A 20,014-nucleotide genomic window follows, 5' to 3' on the forward strand; every position below is an offset into this window, starting at 1 on the left:
AAAGAGGCCATATATTTGAAGAAGAGTGGAGATGGGTATATGGAAGGGTATGGAAGGAGGAAAGAGAATGGAGAAATATTGTAATTGTAATTCCAAAACAATAACAACAACAAAACCAACAACAAAAGAACACTAGTCATGAGAAGCCATCTTTTGAATTGTTGATTGAGATTGTCCTAGAGACTCCCCAAACCCAAAACATTACAGGCTGTTGCTATTTTCTTTGGTTGTGCTCCAAATGTGAAAGGTGATTCCATAATGTTGATGACACTATGTATGGCGCCCAAAGTCCCCTGAGCTAGATCTGACTTGAAAGCTTCCTCCCTGAGGATTAACATTCATGGTACAAGATGTCATCATGCAAGCTTTCTTCCTTTTTTTTCTTTTCTTTTCTTTCTTTTTTTTTTACATATCAACCACTGTTCCCCCTCTCTCCCCTCCTCCCGCTCCCTCCCACCTACTCCAATCCACTCCATCCACTCCTCAGAAAGGGTAAGGCCTTTCATGGGAAGTCAACAAAGCCTGGTGTGTTCAGTTGAGGCAGAACCAACCCACACTCATCAAGTTTGAGCAAGGCATCCCACCATACGGAATGAGCTTCAAAAACCAAGTCATGCACCAGAGATTGATCCTGATCCCACTGCCCAGGATCTCACAGATAGAACAGGCTACAAAACTGTCACCCACATGCAGAGGTCCTAGTTGCGTCCCATGAAGGATCCCCAGCTGTTGGTCTATGGAGGGAAGCAACCAAGAGACTTATCCAGCTATGACACTTAGGAAACACAACAACCAGCATGACATGATAACCCTAAGGACACAGTAGCTACACTCACACTTTGGTAGTAGCCAATAGATCTCTATGTGAACTTAAGATCCACTCAAAAAGAAAGAAATCCTATCTTATTTCCAGAACCTAGCAAACTACCTAGACCTAGTGACGTCAGGGATTATAGAGGAAAACCTACAACCACTTTTCTAAAATGGCATAATCTCTACCTACATTCTAAATATTTATCCTTCCATCCACAGTTAAGTTCAATTTTTCACCTCCTATCTAGGAAATTTCTGCTTGCAACCGAGTGAGATCATTACAGAGAACAAATAAAAATACAAAGTTGTGGAGCCCTGTTCCAATTGATGCATCATAACACAATGCCTACACTTAAGGCTCAGGGATCATGTGGAAGACAGGGTAGAAAGAATATAAGAATCACAAAAGCAGAATGTTTGGTGTGAATCTGTGTCCCCTAGAAATATAAGAGAAGCTATATCTATGATATCTCAACAAAATAGATGCCTTAAGCAATAATTAACAATTAGAGAAAAAGGCCACACCTCAATGCCCAGAAGTAGGTGCCCAACACAAAATTAACTCAATGGTATTTTTGTATTTTTTCCCCTTAATCTGTCATTGCTTTATTTGACTTTTTTTAATTATTGTCTTACTGGTCTTTGGTTGCATATTATTGGTTTTTGATTTATGTGTTTTTATGTTTGTGCATGTGTGTTGTGCTTTTTCCTTTTTTTAAATTTTTTGTTGTTTCTTGTCATTTTGCTTTGTTTACTGTTTGCTTTCTAATGAAAGAAAGAAACAAAGAAAAAAGAAACAAAGAAACAAAAAAAGAAACAAGGCATGCAGTTGTATAGGTGGGAATATGGGAAAGATCTGGGAGGAAATGGGCAGGGGAAAACTCTAAACAGAATACATAGTGTGAAATTTCGATTTAAAAAACAATAAAAAAATAAAGAGGCTATGAATGTGAAAGAGAGCAAATAGATTTGGGTACATGGGAGGGTTTGGAGGCTGGAAAGAAAAAGAAGAAATAATGTGGTTAAATTATATTAGAATTTTTTTTTAAGTTCCTGCTACAAAGCACTAGGATGTGAATTTGGTCCCAGCCCCCACATAAAAATGTCAGACATGGTGATATGTACTTAAATACTTAGAACTAGGAAAATGGAGAATAGGTGGGTCCCTTGACCTCAGTGGACTGCCTTCCTAGCCCAACTAGGGGGATCTAGATTCCAGAGACAAATTTTTCTCATAAAACAAGGTGGATGGCTTCTGAGGGATGACAACCAAGGCTGACCTGTGGCCTTCATGTGCACGTGCACAATCATGCTGCCCCTCCCCCACACAGAAGGATAACATAACATTTGAATTCATAGATTGTTCTACACATGAAGGTTGGATTATTTCTTCTAATTTCAATATAATATGACTATTAAATAAATACACAATCTAAAATCTAAAATAAGAAATATCTTCTCTATGTCTCCTAACTTACAAACTAGACATATCAATCTTCACCACTGATCAATTATTCATTGTTTTACCAGATAGAACAATGACTAGAGGAATCATGATCCCAAGTAAATCTGAAATATGAATTACAGGTCAGTAGATGTTCAACATTAAGAGACCCAAACTCTTACAGATCGATCAGATAAAATGCTACATAGATAAATTGTGCAATATCCATGTATACCTTATAATTTAAACTTCACTGTGTAACACACATGTAGAGTAAAAATAATTTTAGTTATATTTATGTTTATAAGAAGTCATATTAATCTTGTACTATCATAAAGAAAGTACAGAAAATTGCACATAGGATTTATTTAGTTAATCTTTTTTTTTCTTTCTTTCTTTCTTTTTCTTTTTTTTAGAAACAGTATTAATATGTGTCCATATCTGATCTTAGCTCAAAACCCTCCTGTCACAGCTCTCAAAGTGCCTATACCAGCATGTGTAGTTAATATTTGATTTTAATTCGAGTTTATAACGAATAATGAGTTTTCAAGCAAATAACATTATATTCTACAAGAACTTCCTTCTAACTAATTTTGGAAATAATTCACCTTTTTTGCCAAAATATTAAAAGCATATTAATGTAGCTGTAACCAACCATCTTATTAAATAAGAAACACAGAACCAATGCAAAGAAGAAAGCCAAGAGGTCAGAGCTAAGAGCTAAAACCTTACCCTTCCTCCTGCAGTGGTCCTACCTCTCCGAAAGAGACCTACTTCCAATGTTAAAGTCTTTATATAGACTTTTTGTTCTGCCTTCTCATTGGTTGTAAGCCCAACCACATAACTGCCTAGTCACTGCCTGTCTGTATAGACCTCCAGGTCTTCTATGGTTGGTATTGAGATTAAAGGCATGTGTATCCAATGCTGGCTGTATCCCTGAACACACAGAGACTTACCTAGCTCTGCCTACCAAGTGCTGAGATTACAAAAGTACACCACCACCACCCGGCTTTCCTGTGGCTTGCTAATAGCTCTGACCCCCGGGGCAACTTTATTTATTAACATACAAATAACGTTTTAATACAAATAAGATATCACCATATATTAGACTTTCAAAAATACTCTTAATTTCTGTGGCTAGTTTATATATAAATAAGTGATATTTGAAACCCACATTTTTCACAAACTGCCTTAAACCACTTGGGACTAGAAAGTCCTGCTCTACTGGTGATTCTGGTATGCATAGCACAGGACATCTGCTCTTTCACTGTTTTGTCTTTGTTGACATGCTGTATTCTACATTTCTAGAGCATCCCAGGGACTGTGTCTTTCTTAATTGTCTATGAATCACCAATGTTTGCATATCAATTGTGTTTCAGATTTTTGCACTGAATTGATGTGCTGCCTTTGAAAAAGAGATGCATATTTTGTGCATTCTATCATATTATCTCTGAGCTGCAGGTAGCACTTTATAATGAACCCCACTCATTTTGAAAGGGTATTTGAGTTTTGAATAAAAAAAAGAGTAATATAACATGTTCTGGGGAAAGGCAATTTCTAGGGGATTTGGGCATATCGCCATACTTTTGTAGTTTTTTTTTTCTTTCTTGAAAAAAGAAAGGAGCTGTAGCAGGTCATTTGAATTATTTTAAGTTTTATTTCATAACCCACCCTGGAGATTGGCATTTGCTATACAACCATCAGTTACAAGGAAGGAGTCCACAGAACAATTTTGTATGTAGCAGGTGGAAACTCAGTTTTCCTCAATTGTGGAGTCCTGTGCTCTCAGTGACAATTGAACACCATGGTAGTACTAATGCTTCTTCCTCAGTCAGCATGTGCACCCTGCATCCATCTTATCCTCAAATTCAACTGTGCTACGATACCTGAAAACAGGTCATCAAACTACACAATGAAAGACAAAGTTTTCAGTTACAAAACTTAACTGAATCTCTAGCTGCTTTCAACTAGGATAGCATTTCAGGGGGTTGTTAAATGCAAGCAATATATTGCACTATCTTGACATTTTTATTATGAGCGTTTGTGTGATTTCCATTGTGCGTAGGTTTCCCTCATATTTTGCACCACATTTTTTATCTGTCAGATAGCACAGACATGATCAGAAAATATTCACAGCCATATACAATATTTACCAAACCATTGAATAATGAGTTTACTCTAGCTTCCTTTTTACACTAGCTTCCTGGTTGTGTTAGTCCTTCCACTACTTATATCGAGATACATTCCTTCCATATTTATAGAGTTTTACTAGGTATTTTCTTATGAGGCATCATATTGAATCCTCTGAAATTCCATTAACTTAATGAATCATTTTGAGTGACCTGTGAGCTTAATCATAGGCACATTCTCCTATTGTACAATGACTATTAATATTAGAAAGGGAACAAGTAAAGGAACAATGGAAATCCAGTATGATTATAGTATGACCTAAAAGATAAATCAGTTGATTAAATCAAGTACAAATACTGGAACTGAAAGGAGGGGTATGCACTTGAAGGAATTTTTATAAAGGGAAAATACTCAGGTTAACTATCTCTACAAACAAAACTCAGGTCTCTGTGTCTGTGTTTCCCTAGCTTTTTCTTTGACTCTTTTTCTTCTGTTTTTGTGATATTATGGTCTGACTGTTTTTATTTCATCTTGTTTTAATTTTATTATTATATTTTAGATGCCAATTCATATTCTAGTGAGGGGGGAGGGGCTGGATTTGGTTGGATGGGAAATTGGGAGGATCTAGGAGGAGTTGGGGGAGGGAGAACCATAATTAGAATATATTGTATGAAAAAAATTATTGTCAATAAAAATTGTAAAAAGAAAAATGAATCAGGACATTATCATTACCCATCATACCTTACAGCATCACTCTATGTGGTTACATCTCTCTTTAAAGGTAATTCATTTTCAGGTCTACCATGGACCTTTTTGGTTTGATGTTGAACGTGGTTGCAATAATGGACGCAGTGTATAATCTTTTTGATCTTGTGTCTTCAGTTTTACTTATGAAATTTATTCACATTATTCCATAAAATAGAGGTTTGTTTATTTCTCCTCTTTGTAGTAATCAAGTATGTAAATAGTGCCCAGTTGTGCATCCATTATCTTGCTAAGAAGCACTCTTAGAAGTTTCCACTTTGGGTTTATTTGAATTCGGCAAATTGCCCTGACACAAGTTGCATAGGTATCTGTTGGGAATAATTAAAAGAGAAGGATAACTGAATAATAAAGATCAATTGGTGTCTTCTTCCCTTTTTTTCTTTCCTTTTGATAATTTACCTATCTTTGCACATGAAAAATTATGTCACTGATGTTAATGAGAATGTTTTCAAAAGGTTTTTAGTTACTTGGACATTCTTTTTGAGACATTACCTACTGAAACCTTTGATGCTTAAAGAAAAATGAATTGCATCTTTAACTGAAATATAGTTCCTCACAGTAGATACAAGTTGGGTTACTTATTTTTTGTGTATGTGGTGGGGTGGATTATGTGTTTGTTATCTGGTGTGTGAATGTGTTTGTGTATGTGTGTGTGTGTGTGTGTGTGTGTGTGTGTGTGTGTTATCCTAAGCATTGGGCAGGTTTGCTACCACTTTTTGTTAATTAATTAAAATGATATCTCTGCTTACATTGACCCTTATCTCTTGAATTGTTCTCATTTTCAAAACGGCATTGAACTAATTTGCAATGATGGAAAGTTTTAACTGGAATTTCTAATTCTCTAGAAATCCTTGTATAGGTTTATCATTAATTTTCCAAGATGTGTGGATGAATACATAAAGGCATTTGCATTCAAGTTTTATGCTTTTGAGAATGTTATATATTTACTTGCTATATGGTTCATTGTAATATTATATTACATACTTCATCATTCATAAAACTTTAGTGGCAGTGACATATCTCAGAATGTAAAGGGCCTTGCCACCAAATCTGATGACCTTCAGTTCAGCTGCTGGAAGCCACACATTAGAGTTGGAGTCAATTTTCCTGCAAGACATCTTCTACCCTGCCCATAAGCATGGAGACATATGAACTTCCCCATGATCACCTCACACACACTGACATGAAAGAAGGAAATAAATGTAAATAAAATAATATTTATATGTCTCCTTTATACAAATTCAGTAAATTATATATTTCAAGGAACTGATCAGTTTCACTAGTTATAATATAAAACACAAGTTAATGCATACATGAGTTGAATATTCTCTTCTGTTTTCAGTGCCTGTAGTATTTTTAGTGAAAATTTTATTGTGTTCTTCAGGTTGTCTTTACTAATATTTTCTATTGTACGAACACTTCTCATTTGATTGACCTCTGTACTTTCATAATTAAAGCATGATTTCTTCGTTTTCTAGCTTTTCTATGTGGAATCTTAAATAATGGACATCCAGTTCTGGTTTTGTTTTATAAAGATGCACATTTAGGACACACGCTTCCCTTTACTCTCTCTCTCTCTGTGCGCTTCATGTTACTTTTCTTATGTCATCTTACAAGATTGGTCAATGTCAACATATTTTCTAAATGCCACTTAAAATCTCCTTTCACTCTGTGGTGATCTTATATTAACTGTGTTCCCTTGTTGGTGGCCCTCTGTCTGAATAGTCATTCGGTTCTAAATTAATTCATGGCCCTTTCATAAACTTTATAATTATATAATATAGTATAATAGTGTTCATACTCATTCCATTATATGATTCTTGTTTATTGAGAGTGAATAGAAATAATTTCATCATTGACAATATAATGTCAGGACCTCTTTACCTTTTCTTTCTCTTCATGGAGCCTCTTCCTAACTCTAAGTTCTTTCAATCACACAATTAAGTTGTAAATTTTGTAAAATTATCATTTTATAGTTGATACTCAATAGTTGTTGCTGTTTCCCTTTTCTGCATCCTTCTCTTTTTCCTATATTTCTACTTACACATCCAATCTATCTGAAGAACTGCCCTTAATAATTATTTTTAATCTTTATTTTCTTGAAAAAAATGTAAATTCAGGGATGTTAGGAAATATTTTTATATTGCATCTTTTCTAGGCAAACATCTTTCTGTGTGTACAGTTATAAACTGCCAGCTACTCTTCTTCTAAGTTAAAATTTTTGCATCCCATTGTACCTGAGAAACACTATCTTCTGTACTAAATGTTGAAGGCTGGTTTTACTGTTTGTTGGAAGGCATTGATGGCTGGTCAAGGTTGCGGTCTCTCATGGTCTGGCACCTTTTCCACAAAGTTTGGCAAGAAGGAAAGTCCCTCCCTCCTCAGCAAAACTACCTGCCCTTATCTGGAAAATGTCCCTGGGCCTGGAGGATTGACTTTAACTGACAGCTATCTCTAGGGAAGATGCCTGATTTGTCTTTAGCTTGAACCTTGGCACAGCTTCCAGCTAGAATACTTGTACTAAGAGCTCTGCTATAGCACCCTACTGCCACACAGGAAGACTTTTGATAGAAGCCACTTAATGCAAATTAGGGTTTGTCCCCAGGCTCCTGAATCCTATATATTTCTTGGATGCTGGAATAAAGTTGAGCTGTTTCACCAAGAGTGGTATCCTGAAGGGCTGTCTTCCTGCTGGCTCACAGCTCCGTACAAAGATTCCTGTGTCCACTTCTGCCCCTTTGCCCTTGCAGACTGGGTGGCCAACAGGCTGAGAGGGGAAAAGCCACCCCCACAACTGTCGCTCTACGTTTCTCTGTTGTGCTGGCTTGTCAGTCTTTAGGATTTACTTTTTGTCTTTGGTGCTTATCCATATGACTAGGAGCAGTTCTCCTGTTCACACCACTTCAATTATCCAAGTTTCTTTAAGCAGTCTATGAAAATGTTGTGGGTGTTAATTCTTAAAATTTGCCTTCTTTATGTACTCTCTCCATATGGGCTTCCAGTGATGCCTAATAGGGCTTTTTACCACGTATGGTAGCTGTCACATAAATTCCTGAAATTGGCTGTAGTCTTTTATTTTTATTTTTACTTTTTCTGAAACTGTATCTATTTAAATTCTGTAATTTACCCTTCTAGTTCAATCTCCCTCCTTGTTTGGCTCTACTATGCTGTTTTGTTGATTTTTGTGGTGGTGGTGTAATGGTGGTACCTAAGTTTAATACTAGGCTGTTCATTCCTGGAATTTCAATTTTATTCCTTATTACTCAAATTCCAGTTTTCTTTTTAAATTTATCTCCACCTTATCCTTTTCTTGAATATTCTAATTAATTTCAAAGTTCATTATCTAGGTTGTATGAGTGCCCATTTTTTCCCCTTCTCTCATCTTGGTCTTATTTTCATTAAGCCTCGTAAGTTTTGATGGAGTGCCAGACATAACGTTTAAAATATTGCACAGGCTTTGAATGATGTTGTCTTTCTCAAAGAGGATTCGATTATCCTCTGACTATCCTCTGGCAAGCAGGGGCAAATCAATACAGTCTAATGAGGGACTGAGTTGACTGGAGGCAGCATTTCAGACTTGAAAGAAAAACATGTCTGTTAAACGCTGGTTTGCTCCATCTCTCTGAGTATTTTTCTGAGCTCCTCTTTATTGACAGATACTAAACTCCAATGATTGTCTTTCCAGTGTACTAAGACTACTACAAGTTATGCTATGCTTCCAGGGTCTCTTGGCTTAGTTTCTTAACTAGCATAGTCTCCAGGTGAAACCTGTGTGAGCATCATTAATATAAATGCAAATGGGAGTGTTCTGATCCTTATTCTGAGCCTTCCATCTCTCTTGAATTTTTATCTCTCAAATCCTAGGAATGTCCAATGTCTAAAGATATTTTTTTCGTTGTTGTTACTGATAACTGTGATCTACATTTGCCAGATAAAACTACTGACATTCATGGCATACTCTGATAGTCAACTAACGAAGCCCATGGTCTAGTATTCATTAAAAATGTTAATTGATTCTGTATTTTTTCTTTCTTTTTCTTTTTTTAGGATAAATGAGTATCTACTTGTTCCATTGGCTACTTGTTTGAATTTGGGCTTCTCTCATAAAAAGTAAATTTCACACAAGTGTGCCTATCTCTGCATGAGGTTATGATTGTGATCACTGTTTTCCTAAACAGTCCATCTCTGTTTTTGTTTTTGTTGTTTTTGGTTTTTAAGCTGAGTTTGAATTGGGGACTTTTAAATGTAATTGTTAACTTTAGTTAAGTTCTAAAACACTGCCACTGTGTGGTAGCTCTTTGACATAGCAACACCTGTATTTCTAGAGACAAGGTTGTCCATAGCAAGTTGATTTTCCCTTCACTTCTGTTCACATCACTGAAGTGTCTCTGTTTACTCTAAGAACTCAGCTCACCACACTTAGCCCCCACACTTCCATTCCTGTTCAGTTTTTCAGAGTCTGAAGTTTGTACTTGCCTCTCCTACTGAACCTGAAACAAAGTGATAACATTCTCAAGACAAAGGAGATCACATTTAAGGTTTGTCTCTTGTGGCTGAAGAGAGTCTAAACTCATCTACCTTCTTGTGGCATTGGTTTCATCATCTAAAGAAACTTTCAAAAATGTTTATGCACTTTGTGTAAATTTATTGAGCTATACAAATTTTACACAAAGAGCTTAATATAATTAAGCTTTAGTGAGATTAATAATGCACATTTAAATGCATCATTAAAGAGTTATTCTGAGCATTTGAATATATAAGGTCATCTATTCAGAGAGTTTATACTGACATTCAAAATTTGAATCTTCCCTCTTCACCCCCCCTCCACCCATATCCACAAGTCCCATCTACTCTACTGTGTCCTGATTTCTACTGTTTTTTAAAAAAACACTTAGCATATTTGAAAATATAACTGACAGATGATGAACTTTGTCTCTTATTTTTTATAAATTGTAGATTCTTTAATGCATAGGTCTTTCCTGTTATTGTCATTGTGTTATTTTAATTTTATTTAAGACAAGGTCTCCTGTGTACCCTGGGCTGGCCTCAATCTCAGAGTATAGTCAAGGATGGCCTTCTGTCTGACCTTTCTGTCTCTATTTTCTGTGTTAGGATTAGAAACTTACGTCTCCACATCCAGCTTTGGAGAACTTTCTTTAAACCATCAGTTTTTAGGCACCTGGTAAAGAACAATTAGTTTGAATACATGAAAACAGTAATTTAGCATTGTTGTTGGTACATGATTCTCATGGCTTTCTCATCTTGCAACATGGCAGATGAAATGTTAAGAAGCCAGAAGGTAAGAAAAAGAATTCTGAAGTCCAGAGGTCTGATGCCAATAGCAAAGTTAAAATAGAGTAAATTCAAAGCTGGAAAGCTCTAAAAGGGGAAGCCCAATGTAGTTCACATGTCCACATCAGAGAGATTTGCAGACACTGCAGATCTGCCAAGTGTTTTAGAAAGATCCAAGTTGATGTACTTAGGTGATGTCTCTTAGACTGCAAAGTAAACAAAGAAGGTTCTTGATGGTGCATAAAATAAGTTAGTAGGAATGATCACAGTGGAATCTGGTGCATAAGCATTACAGAAGAATAGATATCATCCTACTGAAGATGTGCTTTTGAGTCTGAGCTGAGGAGCCCAGAAAAAATGCCTAGCATCACTAGTGGGAAGGGTGAGAGAAGGCATCATTCCCTGGACCAGTCTGTAGGTCCTATTTGCACCAGAGAGGCAAGAGGGCAGTGATGTGCTACCTAGGTTTGGGTGTACCTTATCAGCCAAGACACTCTTTATAAAACACCTCAGAATCTGTCATTTCCACTTCTAGAAAAATCAACATTAGTATATGGCTGTAACTTGAAGTGTTTCCTTTGTATTTCCTTCCAGCAATTTCAAATTTTCAGGCCTTCCATTAAGGTCTTTTGTCAAAGTATGTTAGGTACATGTATGAAATGTCTGATGAAACCCATTTAATGTATGCAAATAAAAATATGACATTAGCCACATGAAAATTCTAGAATTGCTCACTGATGCTTAACTTCAAGAAGAGAGAAGCTAAGAAAATGGAGGCAGTACTGAGCTGGGAAATTCTAACATGGCAGAGATGAAAAGAACACATTTCAAAGAGAGAAGAGCAGTTTTACCAAAAACTGAAGCTGTTCCACAGACATAGGACTTTGTGTTATCTCCTCTCTAAAAAATGGTAGTCAACATTAAAATTGATGATATATTTCTTTCTCAGGAGCCTAATTAAACAATGAATACATTTAAGCAAAATGAAGACCACAGACTATCATCTTATGGCCATCAGTGGTTCTGCTAGAAGCTCTTTTTTTTTTTTTTCCAAAAAATCTTAACTGTGTCCTTTTGGAAAGTAGGATACTGATAAGTAGGTGTCAAACTCTTAGAAACTGCCAGGAAGGGAGAGTTAAAATTACTGAATTTTGTGTTACAAGATACTGGTAAAGCATATTCTTTAAAAAGGTGGATTTGATGATATGTAAATTGTGTCTCAAAAAAGAAAAGATGTTACTGCCAAAACTAAAAAGTAGATGATTAGCTCTTCAGAAAGAGAAAAAAAAATTGAACTCCGGGTAATGAAACAAACTCACTTCTGATTTTGTGAGGATATTTCCCTCTTGTCCTTAGTCCTCTTCTCATATATAAATCAAATGTATTGATTAGCTCAGTTCTAAAGATCATTCCAGCTACAATATTCTGCCTTTGAAAAAAAGAGTCTTCTGTTGAGATAGACAATAAAAAAGATAAATGATTTGTACTTCCACATTGTTCTGAGGTGGCTTTGGTGGATGAACCATTTTTACTTCTATAGAGGTATATACAAGTGTGTAAATCCATATGGATTCACATGGGTTTGTGAAATGATTGATTGCCTTAAGTTTATTATGGAACAAGAAAAGATGTTTTGAGTCTTTAGCTTCTAAATAGTCCTTCCAAGAAAATCTGTGTCTACCTCAAAAAAAGTCTACAAAGGATTAGAAAGGCATGCATTTCTTTCCCTGCAGAGGAACCACTTGGAATCTCAATGCTTAAAAAAAAAAAAAAATTGGGTCATAATTTGAGTGAGTTAGACAACTTCTGTCATAGGATACAAAGTTTCTGTTACTTGATTAACAGGGCTTAATCAAAGGCTATCGGATAGTAAAGTCATTTGGACACCCAGTCAGGTAGACGATGTGTACCACAGGTCAAACAGGTCTACTAGTCATTGTTAGTGGTTACTTTTCACTACCCGCAGTTTTCACATGAGCTCACTCCAAAATACCTTCCCTGAGTTTTGATGAGTTTCGTATATGTGGAGCTGAAGAAAGACTTTCAGAAGCAGAGCCACCCTGTACTGGACACATGCTTACTGTCCAGTGTATAACCCCTGTTGCTACTTCTTCAGGTGCCTTTCTGTTGACTCTTTAACATTGCAAGTCACCTGATGGATAGCTGTGGCACCTGGCTCTTTGTGTCAGTGTGGTGCTTTGATTACTCTTCATTGAAAAAAATTATTTTTTCTTTTTTCAATAGTATTTTTATTTTATAATTAACTTAATTTCACGTATCAGCCATGATTCCCCCTTCCTCCCTCCTCCCACCCCCCAGCCGTCCCCCCCCAATGTACCCCCCACTCCCACCTCCTCCAAGGCAAGGTCTCCTCTGGGGAGTCAGCACAGCCTGGTAGACTCAGCCAACAAGAAAGGAGAACATGTATATTTTCCTCATTAAATCAACAGGCAAGTTCTGTGTTAAATGATGTCAAAAGTCCATTCACATGCTACATGAAAAATTATGCATGGATATTTCAAAATTACTACAAAGTTGCTTTCTTTACTACATTATTGCAAGGGTGAATTTTACTTTCCTCTCTGTGTTCCATGCTTTGGGAATAATGCAGACACCAAGGAAACTGGACTGTCCAGAGAGTCAGATCACCTCTTCTTGATTTTAAACCTCATAACACAAGTTTACATTTACCTCGTGTTTTGTAGTATGAATGTGGTACACCTGCTGACAAACACCTGAGGGGTAGTTGGCCTTGGCATTCTTTACCCCTGTTTGAATAGGGAAGACTGGGACTATCAGAGCTGATTTCAAGCCATACTGATTTTGGAGTCCTATTAAACATGTCAGCATCCTGCAATCCAAAGTACTAAGTACACAGCATAGGGACAATAAACACTGTGAGCACTTAGGAAACTTTTTTTTCTTAGATTAGTTATTTGTTCATTGTTGGCTTAACAAATCAATGTTTGAAGAAGTCAAAAGAGAGAAAAAGATAGAATGTGAAAGGAAGATGCCTTTGTACAGATTTGGAGAGCAACCTTGTCTGCCTAGTAATTGAAGTATGTCAGGAGACTACATGGAAAAAGAAAAAAAAAGTGTTTCCGAGTACCAGCGTGCTTGCGCCAGAGAGAGAGAGAGAGAGAGAGAGAGAGAGAGAGAGAGAGAGAGAGAGAGAGAGAGAGAGAGAACAAAGACACATACACACAGATTGAGAGCCTTATCTGTATAACTTAAATTCAAATTTACTCTCCTGAAACTTCCAAAAATTGAAGAAAGGGAGGAAAGAGTTCTGATTTTACCAGCACTATAAATACATCTTCAAATTTTTTCAAAAATAGGATCAAAAAGAAGTTACTTTAAAAAAAATCAAAACTGGTGTTTTCAATTTAAAAATCACAGTGTTAAATACCAAGTCTGAACATGTGATTCTTGACATGAGAAGCCCTTGTAAGAAGCCCTTGTGAGAAGCCCTTGTGCTTCTTTGTCCTGACACCCTACTGAAGTCAACGAACCTCCTAGAGCTACACAAATTTTGAAGTTTCTGAAGTTTGGGCAGTATAACCAGATAGTGCTTTGTATGGGTATTTCACCATTGGCCTTAATTAAATGTGGGGTCAAGCTGTCTGCATGACAAAAGTCTTCTTTCCATTTCTGTTTGTTGCCAACTCATATCTAATTATAGGAGACACAGTATAAGAGAATATATTAGACCACACTTGCAATTTGAGATACTGAACACACATTTTTATAACAGTTTTGCTTATTCTTTCATTTACAAAGAAGACAATAGCAAAATAGCCTGATTTATCTATTAGTAAATTTTTAAGAGTATATACAAAGACTGGTAAAAAAGAGAAGTAACCTATTGGACATTAAATTAAATTTATTCCAGAGGTCAAATGTTACTGCTTTATGTAACCCAGGAAGTATTTTTCTAAACTTAAGGCTCAGTGGAGCTTTAAAGTTCTATGAGAATCATAGTTTTACAGCTTTATAAGAGACAAATCCAAATCCTCTTCAAGAGTTTCTGTTTATTTCTTACTAATTTGCATACAGGAGCAATTTTGTCAGCAAAAGTATTCTAAGTCATCTTTTTCCTGTCATGATAGTGTTTGAGTTTGTCTTCTGTAATGCTTTATAAAGATCTAGCTATACCACTCTTGGGCATATACCCAAGGAATGCTCAATCATACCACAAGGGCACTTGCTCAGCTATGTTTATATCAGCATTGTTTGTAATAGCCAGAACCTGGAAACAACCTAGATGCCCTTCAACTGAAGAATGAATAAACAAAATATGGTACATATACACAATGGAATACTACTTAGCAGAGAAAAACAATGACATCATGAGGTTTGCAGGCAAATGGATGGATCTAGAAAAAATCATCCTGAGTGAGGTAACCCAGACTCAGAAAGACAAACATGGTATGTACTCACTCATAGCAGGATACTAGATGTAAAACAAAGATGACTAGGCTGCTACTCACAGCTCCAGGGAGGCTACCTAGGAAACAGGACCCCAAGAAAGACACAGGGATCGCCCAGTGACAGAGAAATGGATGAGATCTACATGAACAACCTGGACGTGAGTAGGGGTAATGAAGGGCAAGGGTCGAGGAAAAGAGAGCTTAGGGGAGTGGGAGATCCCAGCTGGATCAAGAAAAGAGAGGGAGAACAAGGAATAGGAGACCATGACAAATGAAGACCATATGAGCATAGGAAGAAGCAAAGTACTAGAGAGGCCCACAGAAATCCACAAAGATACCTCCACAATAGACTACTGGCAATGGTCGAGATACAGTCCGAACTGACCTACTCTGGTGATGGGATGGCCAAACACCCTAATTGTCGTGCTAGAAACCCCATCCAACGACTGAGGGATCTGGATGCAGAGATCCATGGCCAGGCCTCAGGTGGAGCTCCAGGAGTCCAATTGGTGAGAAAGAAGAGGGTTTGTATGAGCAAGAATTGTTGAGACCAAGTTTGGAAAAAGCACAGGGACAAAGAGCCAAACGAATGGAAACACATGAACTATGAACCAATGGCTGAGGAGCCCGCAACTGGATCAGGCCCTCTGGATAAGTGAGACAGTTGATTAGCTTGATCTGATTGGGAGACATCCAGGCAGTGGGACTGGGACCTGTCCTCAGTGCATGTGCTGGCTGTTTGGAACCTGGGGCTTATACAGGGACACTTGGCTCAGCCTGGGAGGAGGGGACTGGACCTGCCTGGACTGAATCTACCAAGTTGAACTCAATCCTCAGGGGAGTCTTTGCCCTGGAGGAGATGGGAATGGGGGATGGGCTCGGGAGAAGGCGGGAGGGGGGAGAACAAGGGAATTCGTGGCTGATATGTAAAATTAAATTAAATTATAAAATAAAATTTAAAAACTGCATTGCTATAATTATTATATCCTCTTGAGAACCTTCTTGAAACTGAGGACTACATTAGTTTCATCTCAAAACCCACAGTTCCTGGTATTAATGAACACAGTTAAGTCTGAATAACTGGATAAAAGATAGTGAGGTGACTTACCTTGGAATTTACTCAAGACAAATAGAACATCTCCTAGAAGTTATTGTTGAAGATATAAACTATTCATACAAAAATGTAAATAAAAATACCAACGTAAATTTTGGGATTTCATAATGCATAATAGAAAAAAAGTCTTGTCTTTTGATTGGTCAAAACTCAATCACATGTCCCATTATATTCTGCAAAGCTATATAAGAATATAACTTTATTCCACAAATTTGATAGGCACCATAGTTTTAAAATATATCAAGGAAAGACAATAAATGCATTGTATTTATTATAAATTGCTTATATTTATAGTTGGAATAGATAAATTTATATGTATCATTATTAAGAGGGTACAGAAATATGTATGAGAACAGTCACTCCCCATTTTTGTTACCACAAAACTTCCTCCCAAATGCTCCCAGTTTGTATTATGCACTTAAGGAGATAAAGTGTTGTTGTTTGTTTTTTGATATTTTGGGGTTCCCACCGCCCAGCCCCCAAATAAATCAGATAGAGGCTTATTATTACTTATAAATGCCCATCCTTAGCTTGTCTTGTTTCTTGCCAGCTTTCCTTAACTTTAAATTATCCCATCTATCTTTTGCCTCTGGGCTTTTTCTGTTCTCTTATTTCTGTAAATCTTACTCTTACTTCTTGGCTGGCTGTGTAGCTGGGTGGCTGACCCCTGGAGTCCTCCTCCTTCTCTCGCTCTTCTTTCTACCTTTCAGGTTTCTCCTTCTATAGATTCTCTCTACCTGACAGCCCCGCCTCTCCTTTCTCCTGCCTTGCTATTGGCTGTTCAGTTTTTTTATTAGACCATCAGGTGTTTTAGACAGGCACAGTAACACAGCTTCACAGAGTTAAACAAATACAACATAAATAAAAGTAACACACCTTAAAATAATATTCTACAACAATAAAGACTATGTATATATGTATATGCATGTATATGTGTATTTGTATTTATATATATATACATATATATACAAATATATATGTATATATTTATATATACATATATATTTATATACATATATATATACATATATATGTATATATATATATATATCATAGCCAAAAAATTAAAATGTCATTTTTTTTTGCAGTTTTGTACAACAAAGTCTCTACTGGAACCCCTTATGCTAAAATAAAAATTGTTCACAGGGGTGTATTCCTCTTCAGAAGATGGGAAGCAGACCTCCATTGAACTGTTTTTTAATCTCTTAGAGGCTATGTATAACCCTAGATGTTGGTCTTCTGTACGTCTTTAAATTTGTAATAATTCATCTAACATTTGTACTGCTTCCATCTCTTTGGGTCTCTGAGCACAACTTTGAGAAAATTCTGTCCTTTCAACATGTATATAGTTTTATTGAAACCAGGTCTGGTGGCACAGTTCTATATCCTAGTGACTTGGACATTGAGGAAGGAAACTCTCAGGTTTAAGTACGTTCTTGGATACTAAGAAAGTTGAAGTTTAGCCTGGACAACTGAGTGAGACCCTATTTCAAAATAAAAAGTAAATAAGGAGGTGAGGGTATATCTCTGTGCAAAAGTGCTTGCCTAGGATGCTTAATGTCCTTGATTCAACCCACAAATAAATATAAAATTTAAATAATCATATTTATATAGTCTAGAATACTCTTAATTTTTTTAAAAAATAGAATCATACCTGATAATTTTTCCTTATTACATAATGTATTCACAATTTTCAGGGATAGGTCTTTTTGGAGCCCATAATTCTTCTTCCTATCACATAAAGCCATATATGTACATATACAAAAACCCAAGTCATTCCTTGGTATTTCCCGGGAGTGTTTTCTTGGAGTTCTATTCAAAAACAAAATGCATGGCTGTTGAATTATTTTATATTGAACATTTTGAAATTATCATAAAACCTAGAAACATAGTCCCATTTTCATAACATCACCTCTTCATTACGTCTAATATCTAGTAAATCAAAAGTTATGTAACTAGGTATTATCCTATATTGTTTGGGCAACAATGACAAGAAACTTTTCAGTATCTTCAGTATGAATATATTTTTCTGTTTCAATCTATAGTCAGTTGATTTGCAAGCATGAAGTCCATAAAAAGTGGAAAGTTATATATATACACATATATATACATATATGTATGAATTAATACATTTAATCCATGAATTATGTATGCCCAAAATTTTGTAGACAGTTTCACAATTGAGTATCAATTATATGTTTAAGTCCAAACTATATCCCCAGTCTAATTTTATTTGAAATTGCATTTCAGAAACATACTGTATGTTGAAGAGATACAGTGAATCCAAGAAGATACATATTTGTTCTATAAAAGAAAATAGAATTCAACACAAATATTAGCTGTTCCTCAGGACATCGGGGTAACCCTGGGAGAAAAAAAAAATATTTAAAATCCACTGAGTGAGTAAATAGCGACAATGTCTCTTAGTCATAGATATATAGGGTCCATATTGATTTCTTTTAACAGCGTTTGTTTCTAAGCACCATGAGGTCTGAATAGACCCAATCTTCAAATCCAAACTACATATTTCTGTAAACATTGCTTTAGGTTGATCATATTTTGTTACCAGCAGGAGAAAAGCTTCCATTTCTATGTGCAATGAAACTGTGCCACAGGGGATGGCTGACTACAATTAAGGAGTTAGTGTCAGATGAAACCAAAAGCTGAGATGTCTGAACCACGAGACGGCTGGATAGGGATTTACATAATATGCAGTTCATCATAGGCTCTATGATTTGATGGTGTCCCTAGTCAGAGTTCTGTGTCCATGTCACTGTGCACATTCATAAATGCACCCTGACAGCCCATACAAGAGGGAACTTTGGAGTGAGGTGACATCTTTCTGTATTTAAAACAATCATTCCTGTTTGCAAATATCCTTGGAGTTCGTTTCAACTACATACTAAATAGCCCACATTAAAAAGATTGTGGGTTATGGGGAATTGCTGCTTTCAGCGTTTGAAAGCCTTTTCACCAAAAACTCTGACTACTTAGAATTCAGGCCCTATGCAACTAAGAAACTCCAAAAGAGGTAATGAACCATAAATTATTGCCGTTAGATATTTAATACTCAATCAGTATGTGCTCTCTCATGCATGTCCCACTGGCATTGCCTTCTGTCTGACAGTGTGGTATGGGTTCAATTACTTTGCTCATTTACAATAAAAGATTAATGAAAAGAGGTATATTTTAGTTCACAAAGATTAATTGCATCCCTTGCTTTTCCTACACTAGAAATATTCAACCCATAATCCTGATAGCTTTTTGCATCAACAAGTACATGGAGAATTAATAGACTTTCTTCAGCTGGAAATCTCAGAGGATATAGAGATGGAAATATCCAGGGAAAACAAGATTAGAAGTTGGCTTCAGCCTGAAAATGAATTAATTTACCTGCTTCTTTAAATTTACTCTTATGGCATTCTGAATTGGCCAATATAAAGATGTGTGTACTATATGTTTTTTTTTTTTAATCAGCATCTTTTCTGTTGAATACTTGTAAAACAAATTCCCTTTCAAGATCTAATTCCTGTAGATAGACCTAGGTGTATCTACACATGGAAGATTTTTCAACATTTGAAGAGATGTTGACTGTTAGCATTTTACAACTCTTTTCTTTTCTGAAAGAAAATAGACACCAAGTACCTTAGCATATATATTTTGAACATTTTAAGCATGAAGTTATTAACCACTGGGAAATCAGGGTTTCAAATTTCAAAGTGCCTCACTGATCAGTAATTTCTTAACCTTCACAAGTTTGTGAGTGTGATGCTGTGATTCCCAGTGTGTTGAAGATAACAAAGGAAGGTTCTTAGCTAGCATATAGTTCAAATAAAGTAAGAATTTAAATTTATTATTTTTTGCCAATTGTAACAATTTTATGACTCCTTGTTTCTCACAATCCTTAAGGTAATTTGGTGATATGATGTCTAATTTTCATTGAAGTAACTGAGACTTTTGGGAATGCAGAGGTATGTATATGTGTTCACAGCTGGCAAGTGGCTAAGCTTGTAGTCAAACCACTGC

The sequence above is a fragment of the Peromyscus californicus genome, unplaced genomic scaffold, assembly GCF_007827085.1.
Source record: "Peromyscus californicus insignis strain IS unplaced genomic scaffold, ASM782708v3 Scaffold_8__1_contigs__length_139910024, whole genome shotgun sequence".
NCBI lineage: Eukaryota > Metazoa > Chordata > Mammalia > Rodentia > Cricetidae > Peromyscus > Peromyscus californicus.